The sequence below is a fragment of the Cimex lectularius genome, unplaced genomic scaffold (assembly GCF_000648675.2).
Source record: "Cimex lectularius strain Harlan isolate CLEC.00 unplaced genomic scaffold, Clec_2.1 scaffold22, whole genome shotgun sequence".
In the NCBI taxonomy this organism is placed as follows: domain Eukaryota; kingdom Metazoa; phylum Arthropoda; class Insecta; order Hemiptera; family Cimicidae; genus Cimex; species Cimex lectularius.
Genome location: NW_019392657.1, coordinates 1,721,095 through 1,744,183, shown reverse-complemented (window position 1 = coordinate 1,744,183; position 23,089 = coordinate 1,721,095). Strand labels below are relative to the sequence as shown.

Sequence of the window (23,089 nt, the reverse complement as noted above, 5' to 3'; positions counted from 1 at the left end):
CAACTTCCCGTGGCCATTTCATATATCGGCGAGTACCGAATCCTGATTACACGACATTTGAAAAATGGCAAAAAGAAGGGAAAATTCGAAAAGTTACAGATTGAGATGGGAAGTTGGTATCCGAGTGGATCGAAGTCACGATAGCTTATTATTTCTTCCAAAATAACACAAATAAGATGTTACGATTGCAAGCAGTGAGCCGTTATTTACTGCGATACACTTCGGCAAAACTTGTATGCCAAGCGGGTTTAGCATTCTGTCAGCCGTGAAATGGCTTCAATTTATAATATGAATACACGTTAACGCCATAACTTTATATTTACACAATAGTCTATTTAATTCAACTTTGTTAATAATTAATCGTTTTTTGTAAGGTGTTCATTGAAATGAAAAAGTTAGTGTCACGAGCGGGATTCGAACCCACGACCTTCAATACGCCGCTGCTTTAACCAGTTGGGTCACGATAGGTCAAGTGGTTAGAGCAGCGGCGTATTTCAACCAAAACTTTACATAAAATGATTAATTAATTTAATAAAGTAATTTGGTCAATAGACCAATAAAATAATGGATTTATATGCTTAATCTTGTATTTCGGCTGTTTTACTTAACCGCATTTGGTAGTATGTTCTTGCCTGATGTAAATTTTATCGTTGAATTAAAGCGTTTACCTTCCCCACATTATGATAATTTTAGTATATAGGTAAGTAAATTTTTACGAGGGTATTCAAATAGGACCGTCGTGGTGCTGGTGTTTTTGAAAAAATTCTCATCAATCAAGCGACCTTGCATTCGACCTTTACCTTAAATTGATGAGGACTGTGTCAGTGGCCTCCGACGCTTCTTGTATTAAGCCTTTAAATGAAATATTTCTTTAAGAAATACATTTAGGTGATACACAAATGTCGACAAAACGCTTTATTATTAGAAGTTGCTATCTTGTTCCTTGATTAGGTTATTACAAAAACAGCGCGTTCTCAGAAGGTTAATGTCAATTTAATGAGCCGGAGATGGACAGTTTAGATGTAAGAATAATTTTACGAAAATGGGCGACTGTTCAGCGTCAGTCAGACGAGCCAAATGTCTGCCATAATAGCTTTTTAATTATGTAAAGAAATTACGGTAAAAACTTTACATTAGCCGCAACACAAGGGTACCCAAAAGGGGCTCACTCCTAGTGATTCAACCAATCATGAATATAATATAAATGTAGAATCATGAACGGGGCGGCAGTTTACACTGACAGTTTATTGGAATTTAAGTAACACGACATGACAGTCTAATTATGATTTAACTTGTATCGAGTCGTACAGATATTTTTAATCTTTGATCATTGAGTAACGTGTAGCAAATTATTGATGAAGAAATTAATTTATCCTTGATGATAATTGCATTCTCTTTTAAAAAATATCCAACTTTAATGTATTTCTATCATGAAAATCGTTCGTTCTTCAAAATTACTTCTATATCTGGTATTTTATAAATTCGAGTTTCTGCACTATGAGTTTACGAAACGGCTTTCCAGTTTGAAATGCTGAGCTCCTGTCATGTTCCATTCTTTAAAAAGTTGAGTTTCTACATGGTAATACGAGGTCCTTGGCAAAGTGAGTACGGACGGACCAGGACGATCGGTAACGACAAAACGGCATCATCATGATACAACTACACAGAGAAATGTCACAATTTCATTTGTACCAAATAATTACTTCTTTACTGAATCACAGATCCTCTTAAATTTTAAATGTACAAAAAACAATAAAATGTTTAAAGAAAGCAAACAGATATACTCGTGAAACTGCAGAAAAGCTACAAACTTGTTATTATATAATACAAAATTATTATATAATTGCGAATGTATTGATCATTTTTGGTCATGTTTATGTATAGGATATAATTTGGAAAAGTATATAATTGCGAATGCATTGATCATTTTTGGTCATGTTTATGTACAGGTTATAATTTGGCAAAGTATATAATTGGGAATGTATTGATCATTTTTGATCATATTTATGTATAAGTTATAATTTGGAAAATTATATAATTGCGAATGTATTGATCATTTTTGGTCATATTTATGTATAAGTTATAATTTGGAAAATTATATAATTGTGAATGTATTGATCATTTTTGGTCATGTTTATGTATAGGTTATAATTTGGCAAAGTATATAATTGCGAATGTATTGATCATTTCTGGTCATATTTATGTATAAGTTATAATTTGGAAAATTATATAATTGCGAATGTATTGATCATTTTTGGTCATATTTATGTATAAGTTATAATTTAGAAAATTATATAATTTAATTACCCCCTTTGAGAAAAATTTATGACAAGTGACTTTTTAAGGTGGATTGTAAACAACCCTGTTTCATCCTGCAATTAGGTACAACGCCGTTCAACTTTTAACCCAACCGCTCACCCCAACAATACACGCCCGGGAAAAGGGGTAGCATTTCGCATAAAAGTTTTTAACACGTCCACGTCGATGGGACACCGACAGATGAGGGAACCGTTTGTGTGTTTAAATATGAGAGGGCCAGTTTCAATTTAACAATAATGGATTTTGGCCGTAAGAGAGACAAGTTTGAGGCCGGGCGGTCCGGACAGGTGCCCCAAGAGAGAAACTGAGGCCGGCCCTTTCAATAATTCACTGGCCGTTCCAGAGTCAGCTGGTAGCAATTAGCGTTGGATACACTGATCCTCACTTACCTACCAAAAGGCCACCACCGCCAAACAGACGGCCTAGTTCGCCAAGAACCACTTAGCTTTGTAAAGGGAACACTGTAAAGCTAGGACGATTCCGGCACAACACACTCCTACAGGAAAATCTACTTTACAATCCTTTCATCCACCTTGCTCTCACTACTTAGTTTTTTTAATCCATAAAATCATTATACTGCATTGATATTATATCTTATTTAAGAATTCTAATTACTAAATATTAATTGAATAATGAATATTGAATCATGGTGTTTAAAGTGAATGAATTTATTGGCGTGAATGTGTAGTGTGTAAAAGCCGATAGCGGAATATTGACTACCCATCGACCCTCAATTAGGTTAGTTATATAGCAGTTGTAAAGGGTGATGGAAGAATCTCGAATTAAAAATTTTCTATAACTATATGATTGCAGCACGTAAATTTTCCCAGTTGGTACCATTCATATAATTAATAAATTCCACTCCTTTTTTCGTTTTTGGAAACACCTTTTACGATAGTATTTAAAGACTGGGCAATTACATGTTTTAAATAGTACCCATATTACACAGGGCAGATTTCTGCCGATCCTGAGGTCTACCCACTGAGATATTAAGTTGCAATAATTCACTCCTAATCTTATATATTGTAGCCATAAAATACCTCCTATTTTTATTATTCATATAATTATGTTCGCTGTGCTGAACATTTGACATTTTAATCCTTTTTTAAAAAAGATTCCGGATTTCGAGCCCTTTGCTCATCATCAGGTTCAAAGATTTCTTCTAAGCTAAGGGCTAAAAAACCTGATCGTTGGAAAATAACGTACTGTGAGAAGGAACTATCTTTTTTAAAAAAGGATTGAACACTGCACTCACTCCACCATCATAATTTCTTTGACATTTTATATACAACATAGAATTTGGCTGCGCTTCTAGAAATACAGGGTGTTGGCTACTCGTGTTACAAACTTTACCAGTAGATTCTGCATCCAAAATGGAACCAAAAAGTAACTATGGTCCGAATCTCAACAGTTTCGGAGTTATTTCACTTTTTCTGATTTTTTAAGATCTCACGACCTTGCTTCGAATAAACAATGATAACTCCAAAATTAAAAAATTATGGATAAATTCGTTCATACGACGTTAAATTTCCAATAAGTTGTGATCAATACTAAACTTGTAAACATTGGTGAAATAGGCGTTTTAGTAGCGAGAACTTTGAAATATTTTTTCAATGTTGAAAAACTTACTATGATGATTCTGAACTACTACTTATAAACCTACAAACCAGCAAATTTCAGAAAACATACTCCTTTTAATTAATAATATATGTAATTAATATCCTTTTTAGTGGTGAAAATGCTTTTTGAATTACTGGTTCAAAGATGAAGAAATTGATCAAGGAAAAGAAAAAAACAGTGGTTGAAGGATTGGTAAGGTGGAAAGGTAATTAATAAAAATAAAAACTTAAGGAAATTTTAAATGAATTTATTAAACTTTTTAAAATTTTTATTCTAAATGCTATTCACCCTCCGCACCCTTTCGACGCGCTGCCGTTGCATAAAACCTGCAAAACCCGAACATAAGATGTACATCAGCGTACTCTTCATTAAAAAAGTAGTCATTTAACAAGACATCACATAGATAACTAAAAACGTTTGAATCTTAAAACTCCTTTATTCAGGAGAATAATAAAACAATAATCCTTTAATCAAAGTTGCAGTAAATCCGTAGTAAATCCTGTTAGTAAATCCGTAAACACGTTCACTACGTTGATTTCGAACCCAAATTAAAAACCAAGATTTATAATTTCTTTCAAAACTTCCTTAAGTATTTTTTTAAATTTCCCATCTTACCAATCTAATTTTTTTTCTTTTGCTCGATCAATTTCTTTATCTTTGAAACAAATAATTAAAAAAGCAATTGCACCACTAAAAAGGATATTAAATTGAGTACGTTTTCTGAAATTTGCTGGTTTCTAGGTTTGGAAGTAATAATTTAGAATCACCATAGTAAGTTTCTCAACTTTGAAAAAAAAATATATTTTTCAAAGTTCTCGCTACTATAACCCTTATTTCACTAACGTTTTCAAGTTTAATATTAATCACATCTTCTTGGAATTTTATCGTAGTTTTGAATGGTATCAACGGATTTGTCAAAAACCTTTTAGTCTTGGAGTAATCATTGATTATTTGAAGCAAGCTAGTGAAATCTTAAAAAATCAGAAAAAGTGAAATAACTCCGAAACTGTTAAGATTCGAACCATAGTTAATTAGGATTTTTTGTTCCCATTTTGAATTTAGAATCTACTGGTTAATTTTATAACACGAGTAGCCGAACACCCTGTATATAAATTTGCCATAAAACGTTAACTTTTTCTAGTAGTTCATTTACATAATTACTTTTTTTCATTTGCATTATCATAGAACAAGCCGATTCTTCTAGTTATAATAAAATCTACTAATTATTTTTAAGAGAGGATCGTTTCTGTGCCAATACTTTATTTACATAGCTAATGTGAAGCCGAAAGTTTTAATAAGAGGGAGGGAGTCGATCTGTTTCCAAATAAACTAAGTAATCTGGTGTACATGTGGGAAGAGAAAACAGTATCTTTATAAAAATATTTTTGTAATTTCTTTACTACAGAGTGGTCCCCATCTTAACTTGTGCCTCGTAGCACATAACAGCTCGGCTTACAGAATCAAACACATTTTACTTTAATTAATATATGTTATTGGTTATAATTGACCATATTAATTATTTCAATTAATTATAATTTGTTGAAGTCGTGAGGAGCGGCCAAGAATGAAGTAGTTTAGAAAAACACCTTTTTTTCCAAAGATTTTGCCTGAACATGACCCGAATAAAGGTCGAAACGTCAGTAAAAATAAAAAAGGTGTTTCTAAACTACCTCATTCTTGACCGCTCCTCAAGACTTCAACAAATAATGAAAAAATAGGTCATTAAGAAACACGCATTAATTATAATCGAATCCCGCTCGTGACACTAGCTTTTTCACCTCAACCAAGACCTTAGATAAAAAGAATAACTATTTTACATTTAAAGGAACACGATCATTTTTTGTGAGATTATTCCAAGTAAAACCTATGCTTAGTTTACATACAGTCAGTTTTTCATTGAAATGAAATTAGTACGAAATCTGAGGGGTAACCGTCAATCCCAGATACACTACCTCTATTAATTTTTTTACTATAAAACGACCTTTCATTGCGTGCTAGTCGTTTTTTGAGTTTTCTAAGTTAAGAGTTAGGTTCCACAGCTGATACTAATCATCATTACTAATCATGTTTTGTAGTGTACGCTTGCTAAGAGAACGATATCGTCATCATACAATAAGCAGGATAGCAGGGTAACTTGGCGGCTAGAAGAGTAAGACCCCAAGGTCTACCCTCGGGCTGCCGACAGCCAGAGAGGGTGATTCTTGTGGCCTGTCAGTAATTTATTTTTAATTACAAAACCTGCAACAAGAAATGTTAGGCTCAATTGTGAATTTACATGCCTGTGCTTATTTGGGCATTTGCAAATCAGTAATCAGAAACACAATGTGTTTCATAATTTTACGTTTAAATGTGTTCACTTTTAGAATTGTTAGAGTTTAATGACTGAAAACTATGTTTGTGGTTTTGTACGTCGGACCGTTTATGGCTAAATTTGATACTTTAAAGCATATCTACTATAAACCATTAAGCAAATATAATAAGGCATTATCATGCCTTCGAGCGCAGACCCCAAAAGTTCATTAAAGATAATGAGTTGAAGCGATTGCAAGCCGATTGTCATCATTAGTTTCATCTTCAAAGTCTAGACCAGTGATGAATATTAGAAAAATTGACTGGAGTTATTGTCGGTTGTGAATACACGATGCCTCGATACGTCGATAGAACTGTAAAAACACTGTGTGTTTTTGATCGGGTGCACCTGGGCACGTTTGCTTCTGCCCTTCTATAAATTCAAACGGGCCTACAACTTTCCCCTGTTTTTAGGGTTGGCGAGGAAATCGAATGGCCAATAAACCCGTACTGCACAGGAAAATCGCATGAAACTATATCAAAACTTTCTCTTTCGAGGGAAGAATTAATAGAAGGCCCGGCTCGGCCAGTTCACCGTTCCACGATATCCAACGAGTGAATATATTAACTGGAAATTCTATTTTCGAGAATTTTCCTTTCCTTCCCGGCCATATTTCACGCCCCAGTTTTCTACCGTTTGTTCATCGTATTGTAGGGAATTTAAACGTACGGTATCGTTCAACACTGTGTATAACGGTTCTTTTTTTACATTGTATGAACTTAAGATAAGACGTCATTGGGATAACCATTGTTTATTGTCACCGGCATACGATAAACGAAAGTCGATCAGAGCAAACAACCGTTTAATTCTGCCTCCCGTTGTATAACTAGCAGATAAACAAAACAAACGATAGATAGAAAATTGAAACATTTTTCGAAAATTTACCCAAGAGTTGCATAATTCCAACACACCAAAGATTAAAATCGACAAAATCAGAAAAACAGTACATCATTTTCATAAATAGGAGTCCAATTGAACTGTTATTGGTGACAATTGAAAAACTAAATGATGAGAATGTCTGATGAAGATTAAGTCATTCTAAACATCATCATAATCCATGTGCATATATTAGTTGTAATATTAGATTATTAAGTTTGAAGTTAAGCTAGTATTGTATAATATATTACAATTAATTAAGGTTTTAGTTGAGATGAAAAAATTTAATGGCACGAGAGGGATTCGAACCCACGACCTTCGGCTAGATACGCCGCTGCTCTACCACCTGAGCTATCGTGACCTCGATCCACTCGGACATCAACTCCCCATCTCAACCCCACCTTATGAGTTTTCCCTCCTTTTGCCATTTTTCTAATGTCGTGTAATCGGTTTGGATTCTCGACGACGACACGATAGCTCAGGTGGTAGAGCAGCGGCGTATCTAGCCGAAGGTCGTGGGTTCGAATCCCTCTCGTGCCATTAACTTTTTTTCATCTCAACTAAAAACTTTAATTAATTGTAATGTATTAATTGGTCAAGCGGACCACGAAATTAGTGAATTTAATGAATTGTATAATATGTAGTACTTTTTATATTACTTTGAAATCGTAACTTAATATTAAATTTATTCATTTTATGTAACCTATGGGTCTGGTGGACCAAAGCTCAACAAAAAGTAGTTAGTCAATCATTAGGCAGCATACAAAGACTAGCAAACCTATGTATCACATGAGCAATGAGAACAAGTCCTACAAGTGCATTAGAAACTCTGCTAAGCCTACCTCCACTGGAAATATTTATTCAAGGAGAGGCTAGGAAAAGCTCATTTAGGCTTCACAAACAATCAAATTGGATAGGAACTAAACAATTCGGGCATACAACCATAATTAACAAAATCAGACGTCTATTCTTAGAAATGAGGGCTGATTATATGATCCCGAAAACATTCTTTACAACATAGTATAAAGTCTCAACGGACTATAAATGAAAGAAAGAACTCAAGAGAGCATCAGATACAATGATGGCTCCAAACCAAACGAAGGAACCGGATCGGGCGTTTTCTGTACAAGCCCAAAACATCAACAAACTCATTAGGGAAGCACACTTCGGTCTTTCAAGCAGAAATAAATGCCATCAATGCTTGTGCCCTGGAAAATCTTAAAAGAGGTTACACTGGCAAAAAAAAATCCTCATAAGATCTGATAGCCAACCAGCCATTAAAGCATTAGTATGTAAAAAAATCACATCAAAAATAGTCAGTGAATGCGTCCAAAATCTCCAAACCTGGGGAAACGACAACCTGATGATATCTTGGATGCCAGGGCACAGAGGAATTTTGGTTAAAGAGAAAGCAGACTGGCCAGAGGAGGATCTTCAAGACCATAGATAAGCCCGAACCTGTATTTGGGATAACAAAAACAAATATAAAATCCTCCATCGCAAAATGGATCCAGACAAAACAAAAGGAGAAGTGGATAAACTCTAGCGGCGCTAGACACAGTAAAGTTACACCATGGCCATATACAGCGATGATCCTACCTGCAGATTATGTAATGAGGAGGAGGAAACAGCCACCCATATCATCTTCGAATGGGAAGCAATGAAGATTTAACCGAATCCAAAAAAAATCTTAGGGAACGAAACTGTAACATACTTCTAAGAAGAAGTATTGAGTCGATTGCTCTGAACTAAGGAACTAGGAATGTACAATAAACAAGTAGGCTGCAGTGCCTGGGGAACCCAAACCCCGCTTTCTAGTATTCTTACTACCATAACAATCATTTACTAGCTATTGAAACAGTACAACTCGTGTTGTAACGACTAAATGTTTGTATCCACTTATTCTCGCTTTGCTTTTCAGTCACCAAACGTCTCCTATCTTCTTAAAACGTGATACAATAAGATGATCATTTTTGTTCTTATAAACAAATTTAGAAAAATGTGGTAACATTATTAGCCTTCTATTTTGCTAAAGAAACATATTACAATTTTATCAGCAATAACAGAAAGAAAATTTCATTATGCAAAATAGAAAGTATAAATAGACATTCTTGACATAAACAAAATCTCTGAAATTACAAATTTAAGTATCATTTTGTATTTATTTATTGAATCAAATATAACACTAAATATTATTAGAAATGAAGTGTCAGCTTAATCACTTATACAAAACTACAGTTATAATTAAATTACAGTTAAAAGGGAAAAGGCCATACTGACAAGACTACGCATAGGTCATACGAGAATAATGCACGGGCACCTTCTGGCCGGAAAGCGACCGCGTAGGTGCCCGTTATGTAAGGATAGAATAACGGTCGAGCACCTCTTCAAGTGCAGAAGTCTTGATGTATATGGACAATATTTTGGCATATCAACTGATCTGTGCGTAGTCTTGAGGCACGGCAGCGGGCACAGATCGCTGTTCCTGTACCTCAGGGCTATAGGGATTTTTAAATGAATATAGTTTTATGTGCTTGTGTTGTGTCTGTGTTTGACTTTATGTTAATGGAATGAATGTAATTTATTAGCATGAAAGGAAGGGGAGATTAAACCCCGCCCCGAGGAATATCGAGTACTCTGGGGTGAGTGTGTGACTTCTGGAGAGTAAAAGTAAGTTATTAGCGAGAGTGGAGAGGGTTTAACCTCGCCCCGAGGAATATCGAGTATTCTGGGGTGAGTGTGTGACGTCTGGAGAGTAAAAGTAAGTTATTAGCGAGAGTGGAGAGGGTTCAACCACGCCCCGAGGAATATCGAGTACTCTGGGGTGAGTANACAAAATAATGCGCGAAAGAAAAGAAAAAAATGGAAAACACGCAGAGGGCCGGCGATGACCTCAGCTGTTTGTTGGCCCATAAACATAAACTTCCCACTTATATATATATTCAGTTATAATTATTTAATCATTTTTATTCTCAATAACTTCAAGTTTTTATTATTTTACTCTTTTTGTTTATTTATTTCATGTTAATTTTATTTATGCTATTTATTATTCAATTCTTTACGTATACACTGAAAACAACTCGGAGATTCCAGTTCACCAAAAATAATGCCTGCATTCAATGTGGCATAATTATAATGGTCGTAATTAAAAAATATCATTGTCTAATAAAACAAAAATCATATTTTTAACGAATTGCGTGAGATCTTGTTAGCTTGACTGTCATCAGTCATATTTACCTACCTACTTTACATGGTTATGCCTGGGACTCATTTCCGCATTTCACCATTTTCACCAGGTTGACCTGTAAGTTATTTTGTCAGCGGTTTTTCGTGTATTTTTTTTAATCCTTTTGTGATTATTGTCATATATTTGATTAATTAAGATGTTTATTATAGCTCCTTCTATCATACATTTTACTTTCTGTGGTTCCAATGTGTTAGTTTTTAATAGCTGGTTAATTCATAATTATTTCATATTATATAATAAAATCCCTAGTTGCATATACTTTTTTTTTTCATATAAACCCTCAGGGTGCCGGTGTTTTTGAAAAAAAGCCCATTTGTAAGTATGTCGAGTTCGAATGCAGGGCTGCTGGATTCGAACCCGGGACCTTTACCTTACAGTGATGAGCGGCGTGTCAAAGACTAAACCTTGCAGCCACCGACGCCCCCGCATACATATTATTATGCATTAAATTAGAAAATTTAAGCAAAAAGTAATTTTATTTCATTATGTAGTAACGCAGCCTGGTTTAAGAAAGACGCAATGTTTTATCTTGTAATTCCTATAAGAATGTGAGCGCAGGGGGATTAAGACGCCAACGAGGGGAACTGTGTGCGATAAAATACTGTAAATTGTGACATTTCCATTTAGAATCGTTGGCAAATCCGATCGTGAAGATACTAGAAAATCAGCAGTTGCATATGAACAGCCTTTGGGTGGGTGGGGTTGATTTTTGAGTTCCCAAGAGAGGGAAAAATTGTATTGAAACGCTCCAGTGGTTAAGGGGCTGGGAGAAAGATTTATAAAACAACTTCTGAATTTATGTCATCGCTTCCCATACGACAGTTTCGAAATTGAATATTCCCCAGGTAATTTAATAACAGCATAACGGAGATCCGATAGAAAGAAGAACTGAAAATAAAAATGGTTATTTCGAAACCTTCACGAAAAGCATTGAGGTTTTTTTTATCCATGTACATCTTTTTTATTATTTTTTAACCATTTTTATTTACTTAAAAAGATAATTAGTAAATAAATATTTTAGTATGACAGACAGTCGTAAAATGACGAAAAGTCCGAAGCGTCGTCAATCAAATCTGTCAATACCAAGGCAAGAAATTTTGTCACAAAATTTTAGACAATATATTCAATATTAATGCCAATTTTAAAAAAAATTTAAGTATTGAGGTCTGCAAGGTAATTCATCATTTATTATTATTCGGGGTTGGCGAGTGTATTTGTTTCTTCGGCGTCTTTTATGGTTTGAAATAATCCATTATATTTAGTGGTCTATTGACTAAATTACTTCATTCAATTAATTAATCATTTTATGTAAGATTTGTTTAAACATGAAAAAACAAGTGTCACGAGCGAGATTCGAACCCACGACCTTTGGCTCAATACGCCGCTGCTCTAACCACTTGAGCTATCGTGACTTCGATCCACTCGGCCACTTCATATGTCGCCAAGAATCGAATCCTAATAACACGACATTTGAAAAATGGCAAAAAGGGGGGAAAATTCGAAAGGTTATAGGTTTTGATGGGGAGTTGGGGTCCGAGTGGATCGATGTTAGGATAGCTCAAGTGGTTAGAGCAGCAGAGTATTGAGCCGAAGGTCTGGGTTCGAATCTCGCTCGTGACACTAGCTGTTTTATTTCAACCAAAACCTTACATAAAAAGATTAATTAGCTTGAAATAATGTTAGCACAGCTCTTTCACCCTCAAAGTATCATAAATTTCCATTTCTGGTGTGTTGGTTTTTCGTATTTTAGACCTAATTTTTAATTGTATACAGTACGGGACTAAGTGTCCCTTGACCTCTTTCACAACGCCTTTACAGGTTTCTCTGTTACGGTTGACTTTTTCTTGATAACCGTGTACATCCATTATCCATGACCCTATCAGTCCATCGTGCTTTCGATCACCTCCGAATTTTCCGTTTGCCCAATCTAGCTTTCCTTTCCTACTTGGGCATTCCCTGCTTCTTTCGAACCAGTTGCCCCAGACATCGTTCGATTTCCAGAAGCGACCAATGTCCAGCACCGCAATAATTTCTCCGTGTCGTATCTTTCGTACACTGGAATTCTCTTCATCGCCTTACTTTCCAAGACCCTTAGCTTATTTCCATCTCTTTTTGTAATAACCCACCTTCCACCGTTCCAGAAAATCGAAGGAGTTACTTGTACATTCTCATTTTGAGGCATCGCCTAGCAGTACTCTACGATAGTTATATTTAGATATATAACTGTCATTGCTTAGATTGGAACAGAAGTATATGAAAGGATCGATTATTTGGAGGCTATAGTTTTTGCATATGTTCTGCCTACCTAGATTTTTTTCTTTTCCACCGTGTTTTAACAATTTCGCTTAGTTTTCGAGATGGTTTGCCTTTCTTAAAAGCCTCAACTTTTTTCCAATTTCCTTCCATTTTGTGCTTGGATTGCGATACAATAGTTGTTTGATCAAAATGGTCCGCCTGCGCCTGTCGCTAATGTTAACTCTTACCGTTCAAAGAACAGACAGAGAAAAAAATGGCTGATTTCTTATAGGTGTTTTCAAGGAATTCAATACAAGTTTTTAAAATACCATGTTTAAAATAAAAAATAACTAATTACTTAATATTTTTCTGTTTCAGAAAGACGGTGGCACATGAAAAGGACACTGTAGAGCAATCATAGTCTCAACCGATATGTGATATTCTTATTCAATGTGTAACACTAATAATGTTTTGTGCGGAGAGACCATTGGTACATCGTAGGCTTTGGCGGAGATCGTTCACCGTCGGAGCTTCGAAAGCGTAACTTTCTTAATGTTGACTGAACGCTTATTATACAGTTCATTCGTTCACAGAACAATCCGCTACCGCAACTGACTAATCTTCTGTTCGCCAGTCTTCTTTTTTTTTTATTCAGGTATGTATTTTCTTTTGCCAAACATCTTGAAGAGTTTCAGCAACAATGGCCCAATTTTTATTGTGTTATGGTCGTCCTAAAGACCATTTAAAAACAGCATATACCACTTACAGTTTAGGAATATTTCATTAAGCCAAATATTTATTCCCTCAATGTTTATTATGAATGCAGGATCCGTGTTAATCAATTGTTCCCACAACAGAAGTTATTAATATCACAGAAGAGGTACTATATTTTAAAAATAAACAGAGAATGGAAATCAATTTCTGTCCACTTGTATTGATATTCAATGCTTTCGAAGAGGAAACCAGTCCTATTGAAAAAAAAAAGCAAGCGGAGGGCTTTGGGTGATACTTTAATTTAGATAGCCAACTTAGGGATACTAGAGACTTTTATTTCTCCAATAAAATTTTATTATTATATATATTTAATATGATGATCGTTGATGATCGCTGATTTCTTATAGGTGTTTTATAATAAAATGGTAAAATAAAATGTTAAAGTGGGATAATTTCTTTATCAAAATGATTTTTGTGTTTTGAAATAAAACAACAGAAATGCATTTGTTCGCCAGGCTACGGTTATTATGGATGCGAATTCTGACGAAATTTTGTTCTGACGAGTTCATCCGAACAAACAAATACTTGTTTTTCAATGTTTACTTTGGCAGCGAAGTGCATGTCTGAACACGACGTCGTCAGAACCATTCCAACGTTCAAACCAGTTTGATTTTTTCGTGCGTTCTGACTTTCAATTTAGACAGATTTGGTATTTTACCATGGATATAGATAAACTGATTAACCTTGTTTTGAAAAATCTGTGTTTGTGGGGCATGAACGACAAAAAATATCACAACAGAGATATTTATCGGCCAAAGTAGGAGAAAGTTACTCAAGAAATCAACACTAACAATAAGCCATATTTGGTTAGTCATAATTGACTATATTAAATTCTATTGAATAATTCTTTTTATTTAAGGTTTTTGGTTGAGACGAAAACTTAGTGTCACGAGGGGGATTCGAACCCACGACCTTCGGCTCAATACGCCGCTGGTCTAACCACTTGACCTATCGTGATTTCGATCCCCTCGCACTCATCTCAACCTACAACCGTTCGAATTTTCCCTCTTTTTGCCATTTTTCAAATTCCATTTTAATTTTATGGTCAATTATGATCGCTAAACATACATGGACTAATATGCATTTTTTTAAGGGACTAGAAGTAAGTTTGAATTTTCCCTTCTCGTCGCTTGTGGAAAATAAGTGGTTAACATGCTCTGTTTTCCCACCGCGCTTAATGAACGGACTGTCAAGAAAATAAAACTCATTAAGTTCGTCAATTTTACTGGTGGGGGGGGGGAGAAACGCCCTATCAGAAAACGACCACAATGTAACCACCTTGTTCTGACGAGGATTTCCGTCAGAACAAAATTTCGTCGGAATTCGCATCCATAGTAACCGTAGCCTTACTGGAACCAAAGCAATGAGACGGTTGCCCATTACAGTTTTATAAATAATAAAGAGATGCTTGTTATAGTGCCATGTTAAATGTTTGTGCATATTGGACGGTTTAAAAAAAAAGTAAACAGCCGATTTGAAAAATGTCAAAAGAAGTTGGGCGTGAAGATAAAGTTAATGTTTAGAGGTTTAGACAAGAGGGAAAAGAGCACGCGATATCGTTGTCACTGTATGTTAAGTGGCATTACGAATCTAAAACTGTGCACCTGTCGTCGACACATCGGATCACTGGAGACGATTTCGAAGTGTTTGTGTAGGTTTCATAAAAAGTAACACTTTAATTTTAGGTGGGCGTTCTGACGGTGCCCTATCGGCGTAACGGAAGGAGATATGAGGTGAGAAGCGATCTACGATAATTGTGACATGACACTCGTGCGGACAAGTGTTGCAGACCCCACCGGCCGATGTAGTGACAGCCCTGGACCTCCATTATCTCTATGTCACACCCGGTCCTCCTCTTTCTGTACTGTTTTCAAAACCTCCTCCCCTAAATAAATGCAACAATGAACAAGTCAACAGTAACGCGAGTGTCGGGTCCTGCGAAGGAAATTGGTCAACTGGGTAGATTATAATTTTTTTTCAAGTCGTACGTCTGATGAAATTAAGGTTTCAACATCTTGAAAACTTTATAGAGTTGATTTCTTTTCAAAATGAAATCTGTATTTAGAAATGTTATATTGCTCTCTATGAACTGTTTCTAATACTCAATGTAGTATTAACTTTTTTAACGCTTTTTTTTTTTTTTTGAACAGAACACCTGAAAGCGCAGAACACCCAAAGAATTATTGTTTGAAACTAAATTCTGTCCATTTGAATGAATTTGTAAATTGAAAATGCTCTCGATTAAACACGTTCCCGACCAATTTTAGAACAATTTTGTCGTGTCATAAACCGAAGCATTAAACTTTAAAAATTACGTGTGGTGTTTAGTGACCGTTAGTCAATGATTATTCGGAGATCGTGAGATGCGGTCTGGTGTGACGTAGGTTTTAGAAAAACATTTTCTTTATCGTGCCCACGTTTCGGTCTTTATTGAGATCATCTTCAGAGCTCAAAGTTTTTGTTTTCCGTGTAGATGTGTCATTCTTGTATGTCGTGTTGAGAGTCTAACACAAAATTTAAAAATTATCCGGCAAAAAAAAACTAAACGGTTAATAACTTAAGAAAAAAATTATAGATGAATAGGATAAAACTAATAAAAATCAGAAATCAAGTAAATGATGTTCGGGCCCTTGTCATAAATTGCTAATACAAGATAGTCAATAGTGATTAACAGGTGTTTTTTAGACAACTGATAAAGATCTTAAACGTTTTATCAGTCGATTACGCCTCACCTAAATAAACTCCAACTCGACTTAACACAGAGCCGGTAAAATATTGATCAATGAAATATTTACGCAAATGGCACGAGGTGGTTAATTTCAAATTATCGGCTAAACTTTTGGGCGGAACAAATGGATAAGTGTGTTCTCGGGCCGAACAACGCCGCTATTTTCGGACGGGGCATTAATGCTGTCGCCCATTATTGAAAGTAATAAGGCACATAATATACCTTCCTTAAGGTACTCCCCTACCTTTCGGATAAATTTAACGAGTTAAATATCCGCTCCTTGTTCCCGTACATTTTCCATGCTTTATTTTACTCGTTTGCCGACAACGGTTGTTGACTGTCTCTACGGCCAAAATTTATATGAATCATCATGCAATTCAAATAAGTAAAAATATTGCCACGCTAAGATGGCTAAGGCTTATCAAAATTCTCTTTCTTATCTTAATTTTTATTTATTTTTTAAACTATTTTTTTTTAAATATGCATGACTAGCATTAAATAAGCGTATATTGGGTATATTTCCTGTTCGCTGAACACTATTTATTGAAGAGTGAAACTGGTAGTTAATGGAGCAATGAGGGACATTGAATAATTTAAAAAATAATGGTAATAAAAATTATGAATTTTGTATTTATCTATCATCGAACCGGAAAGCAGTTCAGGACTTGAGATGAAGTTATTTATTAATTTGTAAGGAAACACCCAGTCAGGCCTAGTTCTTCCTGCCTCTAGAGTATCAATGCTCAGACATCATGATATCATAGCAACCAAAATCGTAATTCGAAAATCACATACAGTTCCTAAAAAAGCGGTGTTAACCAGACAATAGAAAAAAATTAAAGTATTGGTCGAAAAAAAGAGGTAAACAGTAGTTTAAATATTTCAATATTTTTAAGATTTTGAACAGCGTATTAAAAACCCAATTGTTTTTAAAGGTTTAGAGCAAATTTTAGAAATATGGTATCTGAGGAACAATTGATACACAGAGTGAATTCCTAAATCTTTAATTATATAAATTTTAGTGAAAGTTTTATTATTAATAGATTATTTGGAGATCTTAAGGTGCGGTCTGGTGTGACGTAGGTTTTAGAAAAACATTTTCTTTATCATGCCAACGTTTCGATCTTTATTGTGATCATCTTCAGGGCCTGGGATGTATAAACATTGTTTAAATTTTACAAATACATATAGGATGTGAAAAAATGAACTTATACAATGCTAGAAAATTTGAGATTAAAAAAATTGAATTTATTCAATGCTAAAAAATTTTAGATTAAAAAATTGAATTTATACAATGCTAGAAAATTTTAGATTAAAAAAATTGAATTTATACAATGCTAGAAAATGTTAGATTTAAAAAAATTGAATTTATACAATGCTAGAAAATTTTAGATTCAATCAAAGTATTTGTACTGAGTTGTTTTGAGTGAGTACAAATACTTTGATTGAACCTAAAATTTTCTAGCCTTGTCATTCATTGTTTTTGATCATTCTGAAGATGATCTCAATAAAGATCGAAACGTTGGAACGATAAAGAAAACGTTTTTCTAAAACCTACGTCACATCAGACCGCACATCACGATCTCCAAATAATCATTGGCTAACGGTCACTAAACACCACACATTATTAATAGAGTAGATGAAGTTTTTAAGTAGATCTGGTAATTCTAGAAAAAGAATTATGACTTCATTTAGACATATTAAGCGAAAAATCATTCAAAGAGCACCATATGTGCTAAGAAGTGAGGTTGACCTGAAGAAATTTAGTATCAAAATAAGCTGCTGACTTGTCGAGAAAAACAAAAGTGGACCACGAAGAGAGCCTCAAGATACCTGAAGAAGCATAAAATATGAAAGAGTGGACATTGTTTAATTGTAACAATTTGCTACCTGTTATTTAAATAAGAGAAGAACAATTCCAACAGATTTTCACAAATAACATAAGATGTAAATTTAGAGAGAAGAATATTCAAAACCAGTTTTGAAAGGTTATAAATTAAAAGAAATTGATTTTTTATGAACCCATGTTGCTCAAAAATTATGATTTTAGAGACAAGAGGATCCAATTTATCACAGATAATCGACTCAAATAATTAATTAATAGTCATTACTTTAATATAAATTGCAGATTATTTTCTTTTGAGAAATGTCATGTACTTCTATAATTTCGACTTAATTTGATTATTTACTGCACATGTTTTATTTCTTATCACGTATTTCTTGTTGAGATATAGGTTTTATGATTTTCCATTAACTGTAAATCTAGCCGTACTAACCATACAAATGCAAGGTTGTTTGGCTAATTGTTTAACTTTCCTTTAGAAAGTCAAAGTGAAGTAAGACGGTGGTCGGACGGGTCGGTTTGTCGTTGGGTTTTGGCGCTAAACCGGTTCATGATTCGTTGTATAATTTATGATAAAGAAAGTCGATTGAATTACATGCATTTCCTGTTATTTGTTTTCATATTCATATTTCTGATTCTGCAAATAAGCATCTGCAATGACAAAGCTTAAGACTATCGACGCCGAATATTTTATAAACTTATAATCATATACAGGGTGTTTGGTTACTCGTGTTACAAACATTTCTGGTGGATTCTACAATAGAAAAGGAACCAAAAAGTCCTAATTAACTATGGTCTGAATCTCAGCAGTTTCGGAGTTATGCCACTTTTTCTGATTTTTAAGTTTTCATGACCTTGCTTCAAATAAACAATGATAACTCCAAAATTGAAAGTTTTTGGACAAATCCGTTGATACCATTTAAAACCACGTTAAATTTCCAGTAAGATGGAATCAATACTAAACTTGTAAACGTTGGTGAAATAGGCGTTTTAGTAGCCAGAATTTTGAAAAATAATTTTTTTTTCAAAGTTGAAAAATTACTATGGTGATTTTAATATACTATTTCCTACCTAGAAACCAGCAAATTTTAGACGTACTCCATTTAATATTCTTTTTAGAGGTGCAATTGCTTTTTTAATTACTTTTTTAAAGGTGAAGAAATTGGAAGGAAAAGAAAAAACCGCGGTTGAAGGATTGGTAAGGTGGAAAGATTAATAATAATAAAAAATAAAAAACTTAAGGAAATTTTGAATGAATTTATTAAATGTTTTTTAATTTTGATTTTTCTGGTCTCTTGGTTTGGAAAAGATTTTCAATTTTGAAAAAAAAATATTTTTCTAAGTTCACGCTTCTAAAACGCTTATTTCCCGAACGTTTACAAGTTTAGTATTGATCACATCTTATTGGAAATTTAACGTACTTTTCAATGGTCTCAACGGATTCGTCCAAAATCTTTTAGTTTTTGAGCTATCATTTTTATTTGAAGCAAGGTTGAAATCTTAAAAAACGAGAAAAAGTGAAATAACTCCGAAACTGTTGAGATTAGGACCATAGTTAATTAGGACTTTTTGGTTGGTTTTGAATGTAGAATCTACTGGCAAAGTTTGTAACACGAGTAGTTCGACACCCTATACAGACGTCTACAAAATTAGTTTCAAATATTTTTTAATATTGATGGTATAATATATTTTTGAATACTTATTTTACCTTACGTTGAATTATTAAACTGACATTTTCTAATGTTTGGTGTTTGTGAAACATACCTCCTGCAAGAAGTAGTCAAAATGGTGAAATCCGATTGTTGAAATTTCTTCATTTTTACAAAACACCATTAATGGCACACACTTCCTTTAATAAACAATTAAACAGTTTTATACGAAAGTTAGTTTTGTTTCCTTGAGTGAATTTAGGCAATTTAGCCAGTAAAGAAGTAATTTAAATATTCTGGTCACACATGTTGAAAACGAAAAAGCCTGTCAAACTTATATTTACTCGATTCGTTATTCAATATTTTACAAAACTCTTCAAGATAAAAAAAATCTTGCTTTCCCTCGTTTGTTAAATTTTATAAAACACGATCTCTCTCCGTTTGTTTCTTGGCGTTTTTTGATGTAATTGTTACTTTTTAATTGGAACTAGCTATATAAGAGAATAAAATCATATTTCTTTTTATATGTGAAACTAATAACTACTTGTATAGTAATTATGTATAGTCGCTATTTTAATTAATTTTACTAATTTCGTGGTCCGCTTGACCAATTAAATCATTACAATTAATTAAGGTTTTTAGTTGAGATGAAAAAAAGTTAATGGCACGAGAGGGATTCGAACCCACGACCTTCGGCTAGATACGCCGCTGCTCAACCACCTGAGCTATCGTGACCTCGATCCGCTCGGACATCAACTCCCCATCTCAACTTGAAAAATGGCAAAAGGAGGGAAAACTCATAAGGTGGGGTCGAGATGGGGAGTTGATGTCCGAGCGGATCGAGGTCACGATAGCTCAGGTGGTTGAGCAGCGGCGTATCTAGCCGAAGGTCGTGGGTTCGAATCCCTCTCGTGCCATTAACTTTTTTCATCTCAACTAAACACCTTAATTAATTGTAATTTTAATTAATACTAAAATCATACACTCTCACTCTGTCATTGGTATCTGCCATTGCCTTTTTTCCGTGAATAACAATTTTATGCGCCATTTGGATTTTTGTTGTAATAATCCGTCAAATTTGACACGGCAAACTCGACATCTTGATGAAATTAATCAAGGCAACTAATCAAGTCACGTTAAATAAGCGAATAATGCAAATTCTTCAATTTAAAAAACATCTAATTTTTCTTACCATTTATTCTAGTAATAATTAATGGAAGGATCTGGTTTGCTATATAATCTGCTAAATTATACCATAAACCTGAGTCTTTCATCAATTTATTATTGATAGAATAGTCATCCAATCCTCGTTTACTTATCTATTATTTTTTAATTAACAATTTTACATAATCAAATTGAATTTTCTAAAATAATTATTTATTTTTGGGGCCTGCCATTAGGCACCAACCCCCAATATCTTTTGCCAGTCACACATTTCATAAAATTATATATGTACAAAAAATTGAATCAAATAAAAAAATATATGTTACAAGACCAGACAATTGAATAAAAGATCATTCCTGACGTTAATAAAATTTACCAGGTGGATATTTTTGCCTCGGGTGTCACATTTATCAGGACATTTTGCCTGAGCAGGCATTTCGGAAATTCCATTGTCAAAAGTGCTCCGCGCTTGAGTGAATGTCTATGATACGGATCGATCTTATCTAAGCCCTAACAAAGATATTGCCTCATTTGCCTACATAAACTAACCAGCGGCAAAATCCTGCCCGAGAAACAATAGTAAACTTCTTTCAACTAATTTCAAATAATTATTGTATGTTAATAACGCGACAAGGACCAATGCAAGTTTTTTTGGACTGAATTCCGGTTTGAAAAGGTGTCATACTGAAGCAGAGGCAAACATCCGAGATAGCTAGTATGTATAAAAATCAATCATTATTTATACATAAAATATAAAAACTTTTAAAAACACAGTATTTGCTTTGTCAAAATAATATTCCACTGTTCGGCTACATGTGAGCAGTGAACGAAGAAAACGCAATCGAGAAATTTGGCATTTGGCATCGTAATAAGAACGGAGAAAGACGAAAAACAATATTATATAAACATTTTTTTTTTTTTTTGGGGGGGGGGTTTACGCTGGCATATTACCCATGAAGTTTTCTTCTATTTTCATTTTACTGTCGAGCGTGATCGGCCGACCAGGGCCAGGTTCCCGCCGCGCGCGCGCACCACTCATTCAGCTCCATCATCTTCTCATCTTCTAAATTTTCATGCTTGAAGATAATCAAAAAGAAACGTTTATGGACTTTAGAAATCCATAGATTGTGTTGAAAGCTGATGGGTTGCTGGTTATTAGAACAGATTCTAAGTTTATTGGTTTTGAAATATTTGGGACTTTGCTCAGATTTTTTAGCAATTTGTCTCTTTCATTTTCATATTCTAGACATTCAAAAATTATGTAGGAAGGATTTGAAGGGCAATCGCAAGTGGGACAGTTCGGAGACGATGCCAAACCGATTCTCTTCTTGTAGCTACCCCATAGGCCATGATTTTGTCTTCAGTCTAAAAATAGTAGTATAGAAATCCTTTGACATTCCTTCTGGGCTATCGCCTTCCGAAAACCATGGTTTTTTCTTGAGCTCAGGGAACAGTGACCTGTAATAATTGCCAACATTTGTTGCGTTGTATTTTTCTTGCCACAGATTTCTACAAAACTTTTCCAAAAAGTTTTTCCCATCATCTTTAGGAATTTTAATGTCAAGGGTTGGACCTGATGTTGCAGCCTCCTTTGCAAGTGCGTCCACCGTTTCATTTTGCCATAAACCTGCATGCCCTTTCACCCAACACACTGCCACCCTTTTTCCCATGATTTTTGTCTCAAGCATTTTCCTACAGATTTGGGCAAAAATATAGTTTCTGCATTTATATTCTGGGGTAATGTTATTTAATGTTTATGTTATTTAATTTATGTAAACATGTTCTACACAATTGTATCTGAACATAAAATAATATTCATAGTTGTTAATACACATATGTTTCTAATTAATTCTCAAATATTAAAATAATTTTATGAGATTTATTTAAAAAATAAAGGCTAGAGAAATAATTCATAAAAATGATAAAAGTTTTTGAATTGTTTAAACCCTTAATTAATTATACCTACAAATATTTATACTAAAACCTTAATTTTTATCTCTAATCATGCAATCCAGATCGAATTTACTAAGTAGACTACTAATTAGTACTTACAGATGGGTTTAGCCAATTTTAAAAGACCATAGACCAATAAACAAAGTCGTACAAAATGATGATGAAAAGATTGGAATAAATCTTATCGTTCAATTTTATAACAAGGTCCGATGTGTCGGTGTGTGCCCTCATAACCTCTAATGGATCAAGGAGAAAAAAGAAGAAGATTAAAGAATTATATAACAAGTTAAAAATAAAATATCTTAAATAATATAGCCAATATTCATTGCAA

At 34.1% G+C, this 23,089-nt stretch overlaps 1 protein-coding gene across 1 annotated transcript in view; it reads left to right on the top strand.

Annotated features, from left to right (window-relative positions):
• LOC106662128 (glucose transporter type 1) overlaps nt 1-23,089 on the top strand; it is a 115,993-nt gene that overhangs the window by 55,447 nt on the left and 37,457 nt on the right. Inside the window, exon 2 of the mRNA XM_024224776.1 lies at nt 13,026-13,302. The gene's annotated coding sequence lies outside the window, so the exon portion shown is untranslated. The remainder of the gene's footprint in view (nt 1-13,025; nt 13,303-23,089) is intronic.